General features: G+C 41.2%; 1 long non-coding RNA gene across 1 annotated transcript in view; it reads left to right on the top strand.

Annotated features, from left to right (window-relative positions):
• Window positions 1–20,859, top strand: part of LOC310632964 — a 1,456,945-nt gene that overhangs the window by 902,081 nt on the left and 534,005 nt on the right. The window contains exon 2 of the long non-coding RNA XR_014490954.1: window positions 13,694–13,815. This is a non-coding gene — a long non-coding RNA (uncharacterized lncRNA). The remainder of the gene's footprint in view (window positions 1–13,693; window positions 13,816–20,859) is intronic.

Raw genomic sequence — 20,859 nt, 5'->3', positions numbered from 1 at the left:
TTGCTGCTGGTATTGGTTGTCAGCCAGACAGGAAGCACAACCACATAAGCTAATTCTACTGTATTATAATGCTATACTAACAGAACCTTGCAAGTATGAAAGTACAGTTTTCCCGTTGTGTCCTTTACAGCTCTAGAAACTAGGGAGGACTCCTTCTGAGCCTCTTGCCTCACCCACTATCCAGCTATGGTTTACGGTGACTCTTATCTGACTCTTCCCTAAGCAGCATCTCTTCACCCCGTCTCCCAAGGTCTTTCACACATGCCATTACATCACTCCCTTAATTTTATTTATTTGCTACTCCAGATCAGGGCTTTTCAACCTTTTCACCCATTGTACCACTTTTAGGATATGGCAACATCCAAGTACCACCAGTCGCCTAGCAAGGTGTCAAAAATGTGATGACCCCCCCCAAAAAAAGAAAAAAAGGGATGAAGTACAGGTAGTCTTCGACTTACAACAGTTTGCTTAGTGACTGTTAAAAGTTACAATGGCACTGAAAAAAGTGCCCCCCGAGCCACAGTCTAACAAGACACCCTGCCTGCCCGCCAGGCGGCGCTCTTCCTCCTGTCTGAGGTTTTCATTGTTGTGAGCATTTCTGTTGAGGATTGGCAGTGGGGGTGGGGTGGGGGTGTGTTTGGTTTTTATTCCCCCCATCTGCTGGGTGGTTGCAGCAGGTTTTGGTCACTTCACATGACCCTGGGACACTGTGACCATTATAAATATGAATCAGTTACCAAGCATGTGAATGTAAATCACAAGACCCTGGAGATACTGCAACACTCCAGCTGATCGGCACTTCTTCTAGACTCAGAAGCGCCAGGATCAGTGCCGAGCTCCAGCTGGAGCCTGGCGCTGATCCTGGCACTTCTGCTGAGCCCTGACAGCCCTGCAGCTCCAGCCATCTCTTGCTCAGACTTGTGCAGTGCTGCCACCGGTTCAGCTCATTCCCCTCCCCCGCTACCACTTTTCTAGGATGGTCGCATACCACCTGCTAGCTGCCAATGTACCACAGGTGGCACCCCTAACACTGGTTGAAAAGCCCTGCTGTAGATAGCTTAAAACGAAAGTGGCGTAAACAAAACAGAAGTAAAATAATAGAACGATAAAATTAACAATGACAAAAGGACACAACCGAAATAATCCCTTTCATTGGGATTGAATGCTAATGTCAAAATTCAGGAACCACTGAAGATAAAACTATACAACAGAAGTTGGGAAATCCACACAAATCTTTTGGCTGCTTCTTAACTAAAAAAAATTAATGACTTATTTCTTTCTCAAATTTATAAGGCCTCCTGTCTCTATTGGATCATAAACCCCAAGTCTAGAGGCATAAACCATGTTCCATTCATGAAGATTGCTCCAAAATTCTCTTCTACTTTGTCTAAAGCAAATTTTCTTCCATCTAAATGAATGATCACTGGATTTTTCCCATGGCACTATTTAAAAGCGAGAGGGATTCTTCTTTTGAAGACAAATAGATCAGAAGTACTACTTTATCTAAAGAAATATTAAGTTACAGATTAGAAGATACAGAAGAAAATTATTTTTTCTTACTTTAGTATCTTTCATGTTTGCCCAGCCATTAAAATCAGTGGAAAACTGTATATGTTAGTGTATACTTCTTTGTACACTAGAGGAAAAGGAGAGATATTTGGATCCAGCAGATCCCATGCACCATGTTCTTTTCTTTATACAATTTTATTGATTTTTTAAAAAATATTAAATAAAAAAAAACAAGAAAAGAGAAGTAAAAAGGAAAAGGAGAAGAGAAGAGGCAAAATTGGGTACTGAAAGAAAAGGGAAAATGCTATAGAAAAGAGTAGAGAATAGAATAGAGCTGGAGGGGACTTTGGAGGTCTTCTAGTCCAGCTCCCTGCTCAAGCAGGAGCCCCTATACCACGGGTCGGCAACCCACGGCTCCGGAGCCGCATGTGGCTCATTCAGCCGTCTCCTGCGGCTCCCAGTCCTCTGCCATGTGCAGTCTGAAAAAAAAAGTTCAAACAATCAATTCAAATTTCTCACAAAAAAAATCTTGCAAATTGATTGGCTGAACTTCTTTGGTTTGTGGGATTGTCCACAAACCTCTTCTTCAGACTGCACGTGGTGGCAGCAGAAGAAGAGATGGAGGACTGCTGGAAAAAAGGTGTGTGGGTTGGTCAGATGGGGTGTGGGGGGGACACGTAGGCTGACTGAACGTGCGCACAAGGCAGAGGGGCTGCTCGGGGCTGGAGGGGAGGCCGGGCAGATTTCCTCTGCTTGCCTGGCAATTAAAACCACTCCTGCTACTCCTTCTACTGCTAACTTTTTCACTTGGTGCTTGGTTCCGATTTAACCTGAGAATCCCCGGATGTCACTGCTTGGGGTGGAGGAGGCTGCCCAGGTTCGGCCTTAGTGGAAGCCAACGACAGTAGCGGTGGAGGCGGCGGCGAGAGAGAGATGCTGGAGTTCTGCCGCATCTCCATCAGCCTCCGCCTCCCCCGCAGAAACAAATCCCCGTGCCGGCTCTCATGGCAGCAGTGAGGAGCAGGCAATCGCTCCAGCGGCGGCGGCTGCTGTTGGGGCCACCCAGTGCAGTCTCATTCTCTTTGTTTCAGTTTGCTTTCTGCATTTGGAACGAAGACACAAGATTTGGTGTTTCTCCGCACCCGCTCATCAACGGGCGCGCAGAAACACCCATTCCATCTGCTGAGCCATCCCAGTTACTTCCCTGGAGCACCTTCATATCTTGCAAGGGCGCACAGGGAATCCACATTTCTCCACACGTGCTGATCAGCGGGCGCGGAGAAATGCCCATTCTCTCTGCTGAGCTGTCCCAGTTGCTTCCATTGCAGAAGGCAAGCATTTGGAATGAAGACTCGAGATTCGGTGTTTCTCCGCACGGGCTGATCTCGCGCTCCTTACAGTTTCCTTCTCTCGAGTCTTCATCCCAAATGCAGAAAGCAAGCTGAAACAAAGAGAGGGCGCCCTTGCAAGATATGGAGGTGCTTCAGGGAAGTAACTGGGATGGCTCAGCAGAGGGAATGGGCGTTTCTCCGTGCCCGCTGATCAGCGCGCGGGGAGAAATGCTGAATCTCGAGTCTTCATTCCAAATGCTTGGCTTCTGCAATGCAAGCAGCTGGGACAGCTCAGCAGAGAGAATGGGCATTTCTCCGCGCCCGCTGATCAGCGCGTGTGGAGAAACGCGTATTCCTTGTGCACCCGTGCAAGATATGGAGGTGCTCCAGGGAAGTAACTGGGATGGCTAAGCAGAGGGAATGGGCATTTCTCCATGCCCGCTGATCAGCGCGCGGGGAGAAATGCTGAATCTCGAGTCTTCATTCCAAATGCTTGGCTTCTGCAATGCAAGCAGCTGGGACAGCTCAGCAGAGAGAATGGGCATTTCTCCGCGCCCGCTGATCAGCGCGTGTGGAGAAACGCGTATTCCTTGTGCACCCGTGCAAGATATGGAGGTGCTCCAGGGAAGTAACTGGGATGGCTAAGCAGAGGGAATGGGCATTTCTCCATGCCCGCTGATCAGCGCGCAGGGAGAAATGCTGAATCTCGAGTCTTCATTCCAAATGCTTGGCTTCTGCAATGCAAGCAGCTGGGACAGCTCAGCAGAGAGAATGGGCATTTCTCCGCGCCCGCTGATCAGCGCGTGTGGAGAAACGCGGATTCCCTGTGCGCCTTTGCAAGATATGAAGGTGCTCCAGGGAAGTAACTGGGATGGCTCAGCAGAGGGAATGGGTGTTTCTCTATGCCCGCTGATGGGCGGGCGTGGAAAAAACACCAAATCTTGTGTCTTCGTTCCAAATGCAGAAAGCAAACTGAAACAAAGAGAAGGAGACTGCACTGGGCGGCCCCAACAGCAGCTGCCGCCGCCAGAGCGATTGCCTGCTCCTTGGGGCTCACTGCTGCCATGAGAGCCGGCACAGGGATTTGTTTCTGCGGGGGAGGCGGAGGCTGACGGAGATGTGGCAGAACTCCAGCATCTCTCTCTCGCCGCCGCCTCCACCGCTACTGTCATTGGCTTCCGCTAAGGCCGAACCTGGGCAGCCTCCTCCACCCCAGCAGTGACATCCGGGGATTCTCAGGTTAAATCGGAACCAAGCACCAAGTGAAAAGGTTAGCAGTAGAAGGAGTAGCAGGAGTGGTTTTAATTGCCAAGCATCCCCATGGAAGTCAATGGAGGTGCCGTGGCTGGCCTTTTGAGTTGGTGAGTGAATGAGAGTGAGAGAGAAACGTTTTTGAGCAGTGTAAGTGAATGAGTGTTTGAAAGAGGCTTTTTAGAGCAAAGGTGAGGTAATGAGAGAGTGAGAGAGAAGCTTTTGCAAACAAAACATGAGTGAATGAGAGCGAGAGAAGCTTTTCCAAGCAAAGGCGAGTGAATGAGAGCAGAGGGGGCAGGGCGGCTGCATGTCTCCCCTTAGGCTCCACTGTTCTGTCAATCAAGCCTGTTGTTTTGCGCATGCGTGCGTATGCACGTCCTTTGCAGCTCCCAGTTTTTTACTTTTGTGAGAGAACCGGTTCCGAATGGCTCTTTCACTGTTTCAGGTTGCCGACCCCTGCCCTATACCATCTCAGACAGGTGATTGTCTAGTCTCTTCTTAAAAATCTCCAGTGATGGAGCACCCACGATTTCTGGAGGCAAGCTGTTCCCCTGGTTAATTGTCCTCACTGTCAGGAAGTTTCTCCTTAATTCCAGGTTGCTTCTCTCTTTGATCAGTTTCCAACCATTGTTTCTCATCTTTCCCTCTGGTGCTCTGGTGAACAACATGGCCCCCTCTTCCTTGTGGCAGCCCCTCAGATACTGGAATACTGCTATCATGTCTCTCCTATTTCTTCTTTTCTTTAGACTAGCCAACCCCAAATCCTGCAGCTGTTCTTTGTATGTTTTAGTCTCCAGACCTTTGATCATCTTAGTTGCTTTTCTCTGATTTTTTTCCAAACTTTCAACATCTTTTTTGTGATATGGTGACCAAAATTGGCTGCAGTATTCCAGGTGTGGTCTTACTAGGGTTTTAATAAAGTGGTACTAATAACTCACATGATCTTGACTCTATGCCTCTGTTTATACAACCCAGAATTGTATTAGCTTTTTTGGTTGCTGCTGCACACTACTGGCTCATAGTCAAGATCTAGGACTCCAAGATCTCTCTCACAGTTACTGTTTTTAAGCCAGGTCTTGCCTAATCTGTACTTACACCTTTGATTTTTACTGCCTAAATGTAAGACTTTGCTTTTCTCTATATTGAAACTTATTTTGTTGGATAGGGCCCATTGTTCAAGTTTCTCTAGATCTTTTTGGATCCTGAGTTTGTCTTCTGCGGTGTTGGCTACTCCTGTCAGATTGGTGTCATCTGCAAATTTCCTGAGTTCCCCTTCAATTCCTTCATCTAAGCCATTTATGAAGATATTGAAGAGTACTGGGCCTAAGATGGAACCTTGTAGTACCCCACTGCTCCTCTCCTTGTGGATGTAGTGCCATTGAGGACTACTCATTGAGTACAGTTTGTCAGTCAGCTACAGATCCATCTGGTGGACAGTGGAGTTGAAAGGGACCCTGAGGTCTTCTAGTCCAACCCTCTGCTCAGGCAGGAAACCCCATACCATTTCAGACAAATGGCTGTCCAGTCTCTTCTTAAAAGGGTGTTGGAGTGTTGGAACATTCACAGCTTCTGGAGACAGGCTGTTCCATTGATTAATTGTTCTAACTGTAAGGAAATTTCTCCTTAATTCTAGGTTGCTTCTCTCCTTGATTAGTTTCCCTCCGTTGCTTCTTGTCCTACCTTCAGGCACTTTGGAGAATAGCTTGACTCCCTCTTCTTTGTGGCAGTCCCTGAGATATTGGAACACTGCTATCATCTCCATGCTGGCTTTTGGTAATGACTTTATTTGCTTCAAGGTGTTCGCTGATTTATTGCTTGATTATCTTTTCCAGGCTGATAGGTCTGTAGTTTCCTGGATCCATTTGTTACCCTTTTTTGAAGATGGGAACTACATCAGCTCTTTTCCAGTCCCTGGTAGTTCCCCAGTGCTTCAGGATCTTTGAAAGATATAGTTCAGTGGTTCTGAGATCACATCTGCCAGTTGCTTCAGAACCTTGGGGTGTAATCCATCTCGTCCTGGTGATTTGTCTTGCCACTTTCTCCCACTAATGGACCAATCATTTCCTTAACCTTTTTCTTGTTTTTTACATATTGAAAGAAGCTTTTTTGTTATTTTTTTTTACTTTTGTCGCAAGTCTTAGTTCATTTTGAGCCTTAGCTTTCCTCACTTCATGTTTTCAGGCTTGGGCTATTTGCTGATGTTCTGCCTTAGTTATTTGTTCCTCTTTCCACTTTTTATACTTGTTCTTTTTGTCTTTCAATTTATCAGAGAGTTCTTTATGCAACCATGCTAGTTTCTTGTGAGAACTGTTATTTTTCTTCTTTGTTGGTATTGTGCTAGACTGGGCTTTTATAATCTCACTTTTCAAAATTTCCCAAGCTTCTTGAGTTGTTTTCCCCTTGAGGATTCTCATCCATGGAATCCTTCTCAAGCTCTCTCTCTAAGTTTATTGAAATTAGCTCTCTTAAAGTCCAAGACTCTAGTTTGACTGTGTTCTATTGCTTGTGCTTGTATAATGTTGAATCCTAATATTGCATGATCACTCCCCGTAAGGTTCCTGTAGCTTCAACACCTTCTATCATTTCATCTCTGTTAGTGAGAATTAAGTCCAAAATGGCTGATCCCCTAGTTCCCTTCTCTACTTATATATAAAATACAATGACTCTTTAAACATGAGTAAACCATAGCACACAGTATTTCTATAATCATAAACAATTCTGACCATCAAATTCCAATTTCATTTCTATTCTAACCAAACCAAATTTTCTTTTGAACTTCTCTTAGATTATATTGCCATGAAATTTCATAAAACCAAAGAATTGGAAGGGCCCATTTGGGTCATCACGTCTCACTTCTTGAGGAATACAAAACCCTGTCCATTTCATGCTTGAATATATGCAATGAAGAAGAACCTACAAGCTTTCTGGATTACTGGTGCAATGATTGTTATTAATTTCCAGTGCTTGAAAGACAACTGTAGAGAATTTTGTCTGAACTGGGAGAAGAAAACCAACTGGAAACTACTTCAAGAATACAATGGAAAAATCTGATTAATTGTATGGCTTAACTAGATCATAGCCTATACTTGCAACTTACTTTAAAAAGGAGAATAAAAACTAGTACAACCTAATATAAAGTAAGAAAACAGAAAAGAGAAATAAATTTTAAAGTGATAAGCGTAAGAAACTAAAAGTAGAATAAAAAAAGAAAATAAAGAAAGATGAAGAAGTGACTACCAATCTTCTTTAGAACAGTTTTAAGTACAATGATAAATTTACCTCTTACTGTTGTATATGGTTACAACATAACTCTCTTCTTTCTATAATCTATCCTGTCTAATCATCAAAACCATAAATTGTAAGCTACTTTTTTCTCTTTTCCATGCAAAGGTTGACTCAGGCTCAAGGTTGACTCAGCGTTCCATCCTTCCCAGGTAGGTAAAATGAGGACCCAGATTGTTGGGGGCAATTAAGCTGACTTTGTCATAATGCTGCTTGGGGTGTGTGTGAAAGCCCTAATAAGCAGGCATATACATAGAATGAAGGCTACTGCTAAGCTTGTAAGCCGCCCTGAGTCTTCGGAGAAGGGCAGGATATAAATGGAATAAAAATAAAAATAAATAAAAATTAAAAACTCCATAAGGGTTACCAATCAGCAATAAACATAGATAAGGTCTGTTCTCTGATCAAAAAAGCCATCTCAGAAAGTCCCATCATGTTCATCAACCATTCTTCCATTGTGGAAAATGCTGGATCTTTCCATTTTGTGCATACAATAATCTCACTGCAGTTATCATATACAAAAAATTCTTCTTCTGTTTAAAATTTCAGTTAAAGTTTGTACATTGTAGCAATTATATGTTCAGGATTTGTATGCCATACTATTTCAAACTCACTCTTATAACAGTCAAAATCATAAACTGTTTTGTCTACATTAAATCTTTCTAATAATTGTGAATAAGAAAAGCATTGAGAACTATATCCCCATCCACCATTTCTTCTCTGGTTTATTTGTACATTTTCCTTGACAAAAATCTTGTATCTCACAATAAGCCCTTTTCATTTTCCTATAATTTCTCATCTATATAATGGCTCTTATACTGAGATCCAAAAAAAGATGTTCACTGGCTTAAGCTGGGTTTCTATCTATCTATCCATATTCTCAATATAACACATCTAGCATAATGATTTTTAAAATCCACATAAACTTTGACTTTGTGAGTCTTGGTGGAACAGTGGGCTAATGCCTCCTTAAGTAACACCAGCTGCCTGCAATCAGCACAGGTTCGAGTCCCACCAGGCTCAAGGTTGACTCAGCCTTCCATCCTTCCGAGGTAGGTAAAATGAGGACCCAGATTGTTGGGGGCAATTAAGCTGACTTTGTAATAATGCTGCTGGGGGAGGGGGGAAAGCCCTAATAAGCAGGCCTATACATAGAATGAAGGCTATTGCTGAGCACATTGATTTGTGCTTCTTAGATTGTAGGCCTCCCTGAGTCTTCGGAGAAGGGCGGGATATAAATGGGATAAAAATAAATAAATAAATAAAAATAGTGCAAATATCCTTGCCAGCCAAATCCCATGTCCTTCTAAATCCAAGAGCCTTTTATTTCCCAGCACACCTACTCTTTCATCCAAACTAAACAGGAAACTCTAAAATACAATTTCAAATCAGGTAGACCCAATCTTCATCTTTCCTTTGCCTCTTGTAACATTTGTATTTAGCTCATGATTTTTTTTTCCCTCTGCTGCACAAATTTAGATATATTTTCTGCCATTTTTTAAATAGTGTATCAGTTGTCAAAATAGGTACTGTCTGAAACAGAAACCTCACATTAGGCAAGACTTCTAATTGCAGAAATTCTCCACAACAATGACAGTTACAGCTTCTGCTATTTTATCTTGCCTTTTTTAAATTTCATTTCAGGTTTTAATTTTTTTAAAAAAAATACCATTCATATTTATCACAACAATACCCAAATACTTTATCCTCTCCTTAGTCTTAAACCCATTCTCTTTATCAAATCTGTTTGATGTTATATTTTTACATATTTGTGGACATCTTCATATTCTATTTATTAATCTTTAAGCCTGCTAATGCACCAAATTCTTTTAATTTGCTCATTAATATTTCTATTTCCTTTAAATGATCTTCCAGAACCATTACTAAATCTGCAAACACCTTTAACGTATACATTTCTTCTTAAATCTTTACTCCTACAATCCTCTCATTTTATCTTACATCTTTATTCAATATTTCAAGAACCAAAGTAAACAAGACAGAAAACAGTGGGCATTCTTGTCTTATTTCTTTTTTGCATCTCTTGGGGTTTTGTTAGGTCTCCATTAACAACTATTTGTGCTTCTTGTGAAGTGTAAATTGATCTTTTTATAAAATTCTTTCCAAACTTCATATCTTCCAAAACCTTAAATAAGCAAGCCCAGTTCAAATTGTCAAAGGCCTTCTTTGATTCTTAAAAAAAAAAATCAACGCAGCTTGATTTTCATTATGTTGTTCCAAATATTCCAAAATAGCCAACAAATTTCTGACACTGTCATAAGTAAAAAAAACCACACAGATCTCCTGAATACATTCTTGCAAAATTATCAACTAAAAACTTTGTGAATAATTATTTTTCATTATATTGTCCTTCACTATAAATTAACATGTAAAAATAGACATCTTTGAAAGGCTATAAGATCTCTTTTTGATTCTCTCCAAAACAAACTGCAGTCTTTTCCTCTTGAACTAAAAGGAAAGAAAACAAGAAATAAGGCAAGGGCATGTTTTATATCCAGAATCTCCCATCCATGAGAAGGATAGAAAACTTGTAACCACACTCCTGTGTTTATAGCACAGATGGAAGTCAGTTTGGATTCTTAAAACTGGTGGGAAGGGAAAACATCACTCCTTCCTTTCTATATTACTGTGGTGAAACTGGTGAGACTTTAGATGAGGGCTGTCCAACTTTGGCAAGTTTAAAACTTGTGGACTTCAATTCCCAGAATTCCCCAGCTAATTGAAGTCCACAAGTCTTAAAGTTGCCATAGTTGGGACACCTCACCTTTAGATTATCCACTTCCTCTGACATAATAGTCCTCTCTCAAAGCAACTGGATTCCTCTACTGATTTTATTTATAGGATAATCCTATTTCACCTAGTGTTTTAAGTGAGTTTTCTTTTTCTTTTTCTTTTAGATTCAATTTTTGCTGGCCAGAAGGGAAGAACAAACCTTAATAGTTTTTCAAACATTGGAGAAAACTTGACTTCAGGAACAAAAGGCAGTTTTCTTCTGTCATATATAATGTTTATGTAAATGGAGATAACAAGAAAATATATATTAGGAAACAACCTTAATATCCCCTTTATTCTTTTCTTTTAGTGACTATTTTTTCCTTCTGCTTTATAATTTCTATTATTTCACTTAGTGAACCCAACCCATTAGGAATTCTGGAATAAATGAAATGAGATAATGACAATCATGTTTGTATATGCAACATGGTGTCAGTAATGGCATATTGAGGACAACCTCACTCAAAGGAACTATCTCTTATTAATGCAGTCGAAAAAGCTAATACAATCCTTGGTTGTATGTACAGAGGAAGAGAATCAAAATCATGTATTAGTATCAGTTTATAAAATCTGGAATACTGCATCCAGTTTTGGTCACCACATTACAAAAAAGATGTTGAGATTTTGGGAAAAAGTGCAAAGAAGAGCAATTTAGAAGATTAAAGGCCTGGAGACTAAAACATATGAAGAATGGTTGAAGGATTTGGGTTTGGCTCTAGAGAAAAGATGGACTGGGGTGACATGATAGCAAGATCAGAAGGCAAGACAAGAAACAATGGCTGAAAACTGATCAAAGAGAGAAGCAACCTGAAATTAAGGAGAAACTTTCTAGCACTGAGAACAATTCACCAGTGGAACAGCTTGCCTTCAGAAGCTGGAGGTTTTTTTAAGAAGAGACTGGATAGCAATTTGATTGAAATGGTATAGGATCTCCTGCCCTGAGCAAGGGGTTGGACTAGAAGACCTCCAAGGTCCCTTCCAGCTCTATTCTGAATTTCAAATTTGAGTTTAATGCCTTCGATGCAGATCTGCAAAAGCACAATGGAGCCAATGCAGAAATCCTATCACAAAACTGTATGTTCTCCTCAGTAAAGCATGTGTAGATCCTGCTTTCTTCAGACACATTTCAGGTAATTACAGAAAATCAAAACTGAGTGCCAAATTTACATGTCCAATCATAAAAAATATAGTCTAGACCAGGGGTAGGCAACCTCGGCTCTTTTATGACTCATGGACTTCAACTGCCAGAATTCCTGAGTCAGCTGACTCAGGAATTCTGGGAGTTGAAGTCCATGAGTCATAAAAGAGCCGAGGTTGCCTACCCCTGGTCTAGACCATCTTCCAAATGAACTCCTCTGATACAACAGTCTTCATTTTCTCCCGGTTCCATACTTGATGCTTAGGAAAGGCCTGCTAAAACAAATAGCCTCCTAAAATTCAAGGGCAAACTGGTTTTCTGTTTTCACAAGAGGAATTGACTCATTGGAGTCCCGGAGTTGGACCAAATGTCTCTGTAGGGCCTCATTTGCCATTAGCACTACTTAATCTGGAATTTATGATTTGATAATCAGAAAAAAAATGTTATGGTAAGTATCCTGTTATTCTGGATTCATTTGATATTCATTGTAGGAACCCAGCTTATAAGGAATGTGGCTGATTTCATTGAGATGTCACATAGAGGGGCCCTATTTCTACCAAGAGGACACTTATACTTCAGTGTTCATTATCTGTACTTAATTCACCCAAGAAAATGAACACCTAAGCCACGGCTTTTACTTTACAATAACTTGTACTCAAATGGTGATGGAACCGAGTAAGCACTGGTGTTGGCAGCCTTGCAAAAACTCTCTGACTGCTGAGACAAAATGTGAGCTTTGTGGATTCTTACAAGCTTAAAGGGAATAATTTAGACCACTCTAGCAGAGCCCTTCTTTCAAGGGTTCTCCCAGTAAAAGATAATTACAAAGGGCTGCCACCAGTACAGTTGAAATTCTTGATGCTCCCTGTTATGTCCATCTGGGGTGCTCTTAGACCTTCACCAGAGGGACCCCAACAGCTTTGTGGATAATTAATTCCATTGGCAAACTGTTCTTAAATACAAAAATGTTTTAGATCTCCCTGCCCAGAGCCCAAAGTGCAGAACCTAATAAAATCTAGTGAACATCCAGAAAACAGAAGGAGTAGATTGCAACCATGACATTTTGCACACAGGGAAGATTTTAATGAGAATGTCCCTTTTCAAAGTAATGAAGCCAAATCTCCAGATACAAGAAAAATGGTTAGGAAAAGGTAATGCAGGAAAGAAAATAAAGGAAGGCAGCAATCACAGACTCCAAAGAAATATGTGTCCATCAACCTAACTAAACTAGTTACCTGCTTAATTGTAATTTAGAATGTTTCACTGCCCCCTTCCCCTTAATAAAAAAAATGATATTAAATCCCATTAAGGCAAAATAGCTAACATTTAAAAAAACAATTGAAATATTCAAGCAGTTTACAAAGCTACAATGTCTAAATAATAGTTAAAAATATTTTGAGACCCATTGCCAAGGGGGTCAATAAGAAGAGAGGGCCTTCTTTCACTTCCTGACTCTGTTTCACAATATAATTCACATTATGGAGAAATAAGAATTGACCGCAGTTGCTCAATGTGTCTACACAGGGGTCACAAATGGTATGCTATCTAATAATCACAGAATCTCAAGAGTTGAAAGAGAACTCAGAACTTATCTAGTCCAATCTTCTGCTCACTGAGGGATCTGAATTTAAAGCACTTCAGACAGATGATTATATAATCTCTCTCTGAAGACCTCTAGTGAAGAGGAACATGCCACTTTCCCACTGTTTGAAGTTCTTAACATGGGTAAGGTAAAGGTAAAGGTTCCCCCGCACATGCGTGCTAGTTGTTTCCAACTCTAGGGGCTGGTGCTCATCTCCGTTTCAAAGCCGAAGAGCCAGCGCTTGTCCGAGGATGTCTCCATGGACATGTGGCTGGCATGACTAGACACCAAAGGCACAAGGAACGCTGTTACCTTCCCACCATAGTGGTCCCTATTTTTCTACTTGCATTTTTAAATGCTTTCGAACTGCTAGGTTGGCAGAAGCTGGGACAGGTAACAGGCGTTCACTCTGTTACGTGGCACTCAGGATTCGACCCACCAAACTGCCGACCATCTGATCGACAAGCTCAGCGTCTTAACCCACTGAGCCACTGCGTCCCTTCTTAACATGGGAGATTCCTTTTAACCGCTAACCTGAATCTACTTGCCTGTAATTTCAGTCTATTGGGTTTTGGACATGTCCTTCAAGGTAACCAATAACACATGCATTCATTTCTGTATGTGATACTGCTTGAGATATCTGATACTCTCTTTCCCTCAGCCTTCTCTTCTAAAGGCTAAACATACAGGTCATTTTAATTTTAATTTTAACTGGGGTTTTATTTGTTCAGGGATGGATATAATATTTTTTAATCTGTTCTTAACTTTTGTATTTTTTGTTTTAACCACCCTGTAAACCGCCCTGAGTCCTTCGGGAAAGGGCGGTATATAAATATAAATAAATAAATAAATAAATAAATAAATAAATAAATAAATAAATAAATAAATAAATAAATAAATAAACCATTCTTCAAAGGATTTACTTTTCAGTCACCTCACATTCAGTTTCACTCTAATTTGTTGAAGTCCTTTTTAGACCATGGTGCCCTGTATAGACAATTTTGGGTGAAATGGGTCCTCAAGTAACCTGGATCCATGCCAAGCAGGGCTTTATAGGTAATAATCAACATCTTGAATTTTACTCAGAAATAAGCTGGCAGTAACATGGGCCACTGTAGGGGCCCCAAATACTGACTGCACCCACTGCTCTCCACACCAGTTGGAGCCTCCAAATGCCTTTCAAGGGTAGCCCCATGTAGAGAATTAATACATCCCAAAATAGCATTTGGCTTTTTTGGAATCAATCTGCATCATACATTTAGCTCGGTAGTACTACTACCGAGTCAAATCTCCCCCATCTTATATTTGTACCTTTCATTCCTGCCTCACCACCACCACCCTCAGTTGCAGGATTTTGCATTTCTCCACATTAAATTTCATCCTTTTTGCTTCAGCCCACATCATGAATTATGGCATTTTGCAATGCAAGAGACAAATGTGGCTGTTACATTATGACCAATAAATATCAGTAACAATGACTTTTCTTTGTTCTTGGTTAAAAAGGCAGAAAGAGGCAGTGAGAAGACAAATCTCTCCCTGCTCCCCTGGCATTTGGGACTGGAACATGCTAGTAATCCCATCCAATTGTTTGCAGAGGCTGCGATCTCCACTCTCCATCTCAAGGGTGTACTTCTATTTGTGATTCATCAAATGGTTCTGTCTTCCACTCCTTCCAAGGCATTAATCTAGTATGGGTGGCTGGTTGGGTAAATTGTTTGTGTGTGAATGTGTGTGTGTGTGTGTGTGTGTGTGTGTGTGTGTTTAAAAAAAAATCCACAAAGAGGAAGATGGCTGGCAGGGATTAGCTATTATGGTTTAACCTGGTGTTTCTCAACCTTGGCAACTTTAAGATCTGTGGACTTCAGCTCCCAGAATTCTGGCTGGGGAATTCTGGGAGTTGAAGTCCACACATCTCAAAGTTGCCAAGACTGAAAAATACTAGGTTAAACCAAATGCCTCACAGACAAATTCTTCTCCCTTTTGATTTCTATTAATGTTCAAAGTTGCAATGTAAATAAATCACTACTGCTCAATTTGATGAAAGAAAAATTGCTGTGGAAGGTAATTTCAGAAAAGAAGATAATGGGAATGAAATTCTCAAGCATAGGGTGTGTTCTTGCACTGCCTTAGTTCTAAAGAGATCTAAGAGCAGTTTATGAGCACCTTGGATTTCACTATTCAATCCTCTCCTCAAAAGTCAACTATCACTCTAATTTCTATCTTTCTATTAAATACCAAAGAGGACATTCATCCCAGGAAATTCCTTCCAGGGGACTTTTTCAAAGCTCTTGCCATATCTAAACTGCTCCTGCTCTGGAAAAATTGCTATAGACATTCTCCTTCCATAGGAGAAGTTGTCCATCCTTTTTCCCTGTTCATTCATTTGGTTGAAAATTTAGAAGGCAATTTGTCTCTGGGTGCAATTCATGGTACGGATTGTAATCTATTAAGCTCTACATGGCATAGGGTCTGATTGCATTTAATATCTGCTTGGCCAATTTAATTTTGAATGATTGATGTACTCCAGATTCTATTGCCATCTCTTAGGATCCAGGTAGCCTGTCTTCTCTGTAGCAGTGCCTACCTGTGGAACAAGGTTGCCCCAGAGATATAGATGGTTCCCATTCTGCCATTCTGAAGAGCTCCGACCTTCAGCAACAGACATTAGGACCACCTCACTTTATCGTGCTTGCCATCTTTTATCTTTACTTTTTATGTTTTACAGGTTTTAATGTGATTTCTTTGGTTGTTGTGAGTCACTCAGAGTCACTAAGGGTTGGGTAGCATACAAGTTTAATAAATTATGATTGGTTGCATAGTAAGCCAATTTTTTTAGACTGTTGTCTATCAACTTCTTCCCAAGGACCTCCTGGGATAGGCAGATGTTATAATATTAAAGAAATTGTCATAGGAGGTAAGTTGTTCCAAGTCAAGCTGCCTTTTGCAGTTGACTAAAGGGGATTTTGTCAATGCGGATGATGTTCACGTGATGCTCTAGTTCAGACATGTCAAACACAAGGCCCGGGGGCCAGATCCGGCCCGCAAAGTGGTTTCATGTGGCCTGCGAAGCCATCCTGGAAACAGTGAGGGAATGGCCCCCACTGCCTTGGCCCTGGCCCAGAGACCCTCCTGCCAGAGACCCCCAGATCTGTCCCACTCCTGCCCAGGCCCCCATAGGCACCCTTGATGCGAACCATGTAGAGCTGGCCACGCCCACCCAGCAGGCCATATGCACTCTAGCCACGCCCACCCAATAGGCCACGCCCACCCTGGCCATACCCACCCGGCCCCCTGAGGGCAACCGCAATGCTGATGCGGCCCTCAATGAAATTGAGTTTGACACCCCTGCTCTAGTTGTTTTGGGATTACACCCAATAATTCTGTTGGTACTATCTTTGCTTTCTTTTGCCATATTCATTCTATTTTTATTTCTAGGTAGGAAAAAGAAGTAACAGATAGAAGCTTAACAAAAAAAAGATGCAACATAGAAATAAGGAGAAATTTCCTGTCAGTGAAAACAAGAGCCTTGGTGGAGCAGTGGGCTAATGCCTCCTTAAGTAACACCAGCTGCCTGCAATTAGTGCAGGTTCACATCCCACCAGGCTCAAGGTTGACTCAGCCTTCCATCCTTCCCAGGTAGGTAAAACGAGGACCCAGATTGTTGGGGGCAATTAAGCTGACTTTGTAATAATGCCGCTTGGGGTGTGTGTGAAAGCCCTAATAAGCAGGCATATACATAGAATGAAGGCTACTGCTAAGCTTGTAAGCCGCCTTGAGTCTTCGGAGAAGGGCGGGATATAAATGGAATTTTAAAAAAAATAATCAGTGAAACAGCTTGCCTCCAGACATTGTGGGTGCTCCATCGCTGGAGGTTTTTAAGAAGATTTTAGGCAGCCATTTGTCCTGATCTCCTTCTTGAGCGGAAAATTGAACTAGAAGATCTCCAAGGTCCCTTCCAACCCTGTTATTTTGTATTCTATATTCTGAGCCAAATGCTTTATTTCGGTCAATCCAAACTATATTCAGGTTGGTTTTCCTTCTTTTGCAGTTTTCCAAAATAATCCCATCAATTAGTAGCTAATGTTTTTTTATTTATTTATTCGTTCATTTATTTATTAAATTTATATGTTGCCCATCTCACTGTCAAGATACTTTGGGCAGCTTACAGATACCATAAAAACAAAGGTAGAAAACATTAAAACATTAAATATTAAAATGAACAGGGATTAAATAAATTTAAAATAACCCAGAATATTATGGGATGGAGGTGGAATCTTCCTCCTAGTTTACTAACCACTTCCAACATGGAATGCCCCCATTGGCATTTATCCCTCTGCTGTTATTATTATTCCTATTATTTGCATCCTAACTGCAAATCTTCCCATTAAGACTCAGGTATCTGTAATAAACCTGAAGAGGAGAAACAAATATTTTGTGGTCAGCTGTTCATTCATCTGACTTTTGCTTCTAACTAAATTCGGGGAAAAAAAACATGCAGGTTAGTATTCTATTTTATCTTCACATAGGTCCAAAAGGCAGCAATACCTATTGCAATCTTCATTTTCAACAATACTTTTCTACTATCTGAAAATGGCATGTTTCCAAATCTTATTGTATACAAGTGGAATACTTTTCCTCTAACACTCATTCATATATAATGATTGAATATCGCAGTGTTTCTCAACCTTGGCAACTTTAAGATGTGTGGACTTCAACTCCCATGCCTGCTAGGGAATTCTGGGAGTTGAAGTCCACACAGTCTTAAAGTTGTCAAGGTTGAGAAACCATGGACTACAAGCATATCGCAAAAGGAAGAGTTTTCAGTCCCTCTCCAGAAGCTTCAGAATGGCTGTGAAACCAAAGAGAACACGATGGTAGGAGAACAGATGGTCCAAACTGGTCTTAAAATATTGAGCTATAAAACACAAGGTGTACAACCTTCAGATGTAACTGGACAATAGGATTATCCCTATGTTCTCTAAGTCAGGGCTTTTCAACCTTTTCACCCATTGTACCACTTTTAGGATATGGCAACATCCGAGTACCACCAGTCACCTAGCATGGTGTGAAAAACTTGATGACCAAAAAAAAAGAGGAAATTGTGATGAAGTACAGGTAGTCCTCGCCTTACAACAGTTTGCTTAGTGACTGTTCAAAGTTATAATGGCACTGAAAAAAGTGCCCCTCAAGCCACAGCCAAGCAAGACACCTGCCTGCCCTCCTGGCGGAGCTCTTCCTCCTGTCCAAGGTTTTCATTGTTGTGAGCATTTCTGTTAAGGATTGGCAGCAGGGGGTGGGGGTTTGTTTGGTTTTTATTCCCCCCCCCATCTGCTGGGTGGTTGCAGCAGGTTTTGGTCACTTCACATGACCCTGGGACACTGTGACGGTCATAAATATGAATCAGTTGCCAAGCATCTGAATGTAAATCACGAGTCTCTGGAGATGCTGCAACATTCCAGCTGATTGGTGTTTCTTCTGGGCTCAGCAGACGCGCCGGGATGAGCACCGAGCTCCAGCTGGAGCATGGTGCTGATCCTGGCGCTTCCGCTGAGCCCTGACTGCCCTGCAGCTCCAGCCATCTCCTATTCAGGCTTGTGTGGTGCTGCCATTCCCCTCCCCCACTACCACTTTTCTAGGATGGTAACATACCACCTGCCAGGTGCCAATGTACCACAGGTGGTACCCGTACCACTGGTTGAAAAGCCCTGCTCTAAGTCACAAGGAATTAAGGGGGGATAAGGGAAATAACTCAGGTCTCATCCCTTATTTAACAGCTTCTTCTACAAAGGATAAAAACGATTTCATGTTTCCATTCAAGTATCAAGGAAGCAATACTTTACAGAGGCTTTCTGTGTATGAGTAAGTGCACATGAGAGAGAGTGAGAAAGAAAGACTGAAAAAGAGAAAAGCCAATTGACCTTCTAGCTGAATGGGCCATAATCATACCCAACTGCCAAACATACTTTGGAGTGTTTCCATAAAGCAGTTCAAGGAACATCAACAACATTTACTGGACTATGAAATGACTCTTCACAAAGTGAGAAAAGGGCTTGGGCCAGACAGGCAACCCAATGTGTTTTCTTTATTGTGTGCACAAGATGGAACAACATCTATAAAATCTAGAGTTGAATGGTCTATAAATCCAGGCAGACTGCACAGGGGAGACCAAATGTGTTTGTTAGTAAGAAGGAAAATCAACAATGTCTGGGTGAAGCCAGAGGTTCACATAACCTTGGAAGGAAAGGGTCAGATGCTTTTGCTTTATTTAAATTAAGTATTATTATTCTCTATAAGTCAGGGGTCTTCACACTTGGACCTTTGATGGCTTGTGGACTTCAACTCCCAGAATTCCTCAGCCAGGCACACTGGCTGAGGAATTCTGGGAGTTGAAGTCCACGAGTCATACAATGGCCCTGCTATAAGTCATATCAACTAACCTTCACCTCACCAACTAGTTTCTCTTTAGAACAGGGGTCTTCAAACTTGGCTCTTTTATGACTCATGGACTTCAACTCCCAGAATTCCTCAGCCAGCCTTGCTTTAGAATAAGAATAAGGTTGCACAGAGATCAATTTGGGAAAGAGATTAATTAATTAAAATATTAGTAGGTGTATATACAGTATGGGGGTGCAGTGGTCTAGCAGTTAAGATGCTGGGCTTGTCAACTAGAAGGTTGGTAATTTAAAATCCAAGCACCATGTGACCGGATGAGCTTCTGTTCCTGTCCCAGCTCCTGCCAACCTAGCAATTCAAAAGCATGCAAATGCATGTAGATAAATAGGTACCACTTTGGTGGGAAGGTAACAGCATTCAAAGCACCTCAGCATAAAGTTATTCTGGCCACATGATCACAGAAGCCTCTTTGGAAAACCCTGGCTCCCTCAGTTAGGAAATGGTGATAAGCACCACCTCCTAGAGTCAGATACAACTGAACAGAGGAAACCTTTACCTTTTATGTATTCTAAATTGAGAATTGAGAAAATTAATGCATAAAAATGCACGCTTGCAAAAAGAGTGCACTATGATAAGTGCAGGAAAATGTGTTATCTACCTAACTATTTAAGTGAAACTTTTTCCAATTTGTTTAAACAGCATAAATGAATAGAAACCAGATGCTGCTCTGAATATCTTTGGATACAATCTATCTCTATTAGCCACCTGTGTATGCTCTAAAGAAGGCTAGCTTTCTAAATAAATAGAAAACTCTAGACACCAATAAATAGTAGTTTGACCCATATCCAGAATGTATCATTGCCTTTGCATCATTCATTAACTCTATCCATTGCTCATCATAATCAATTTAATCATGTTTTTAGACGCAGTCCTTTCCCATGTGTACACATGAAAAGGCATGCTTAAATCACAAACATTCAAAAAAGACATTGTTTATGCATATGCTCACCAATCAATCAACATTCTAATTCATTCTTGCATTTCCAATTGGGCCAATAACTTATTTCACTCCCACCCATCCACTTGGGCCATAAAGAAGAAAAATATTCATTCATTCATTCATTCATTCATTCATTCATCCATCCATTTATAACATTGATATAGCCAGCCATCTTATAAATGAGAGGCTCCCAATCAGGGATTAAAGAAGCATTAAAAAGATATTAGAACTATAACACTAAAGAAACCAAAAACATGAAAAACAACCAAAACCTGGGCTCAAGTTAGACTTCAGATGTGTAGTCATCTAATTTTATCCCAGTGTTTGGGTAAATAGCCAGGTCTTCAAAGCTAGTGTAAAGGGAGGTGGAAGTCTGCTGAATTTCAGGGGTAGAGTGCTTCATAAAGCAGAGGCTGCCACAGAAAAGCCATACTTCGTAGCTCCCGTCAGATGACAATATTTAGTGGCAGGGACTAAGAGTATACCCAGTCTATCTGACCTGGTAGGACAGATAGATGTCCTTAGGGAAAAACAGTCCTGAAGATAACCTGGCCCTGTGCCATATGTGAGTTTATTATTG

This window comes from Vipera ursinii (genome assembly GCF_947247035.1).
Source record: "Vipera ursinii genome assembly, chromosome: 1".
Lineage (NCBI taxonomy): Eukaryota > Metazoa > Chordata > Lepidosauria > Squamata > Viperidae > Vipera > Vipera ursinii.
The sequence above is the reverse complement of the archived record's forward strand: the minus strand, read 5'-3'. Positions and strand labels throughout refer to the sequence as shown.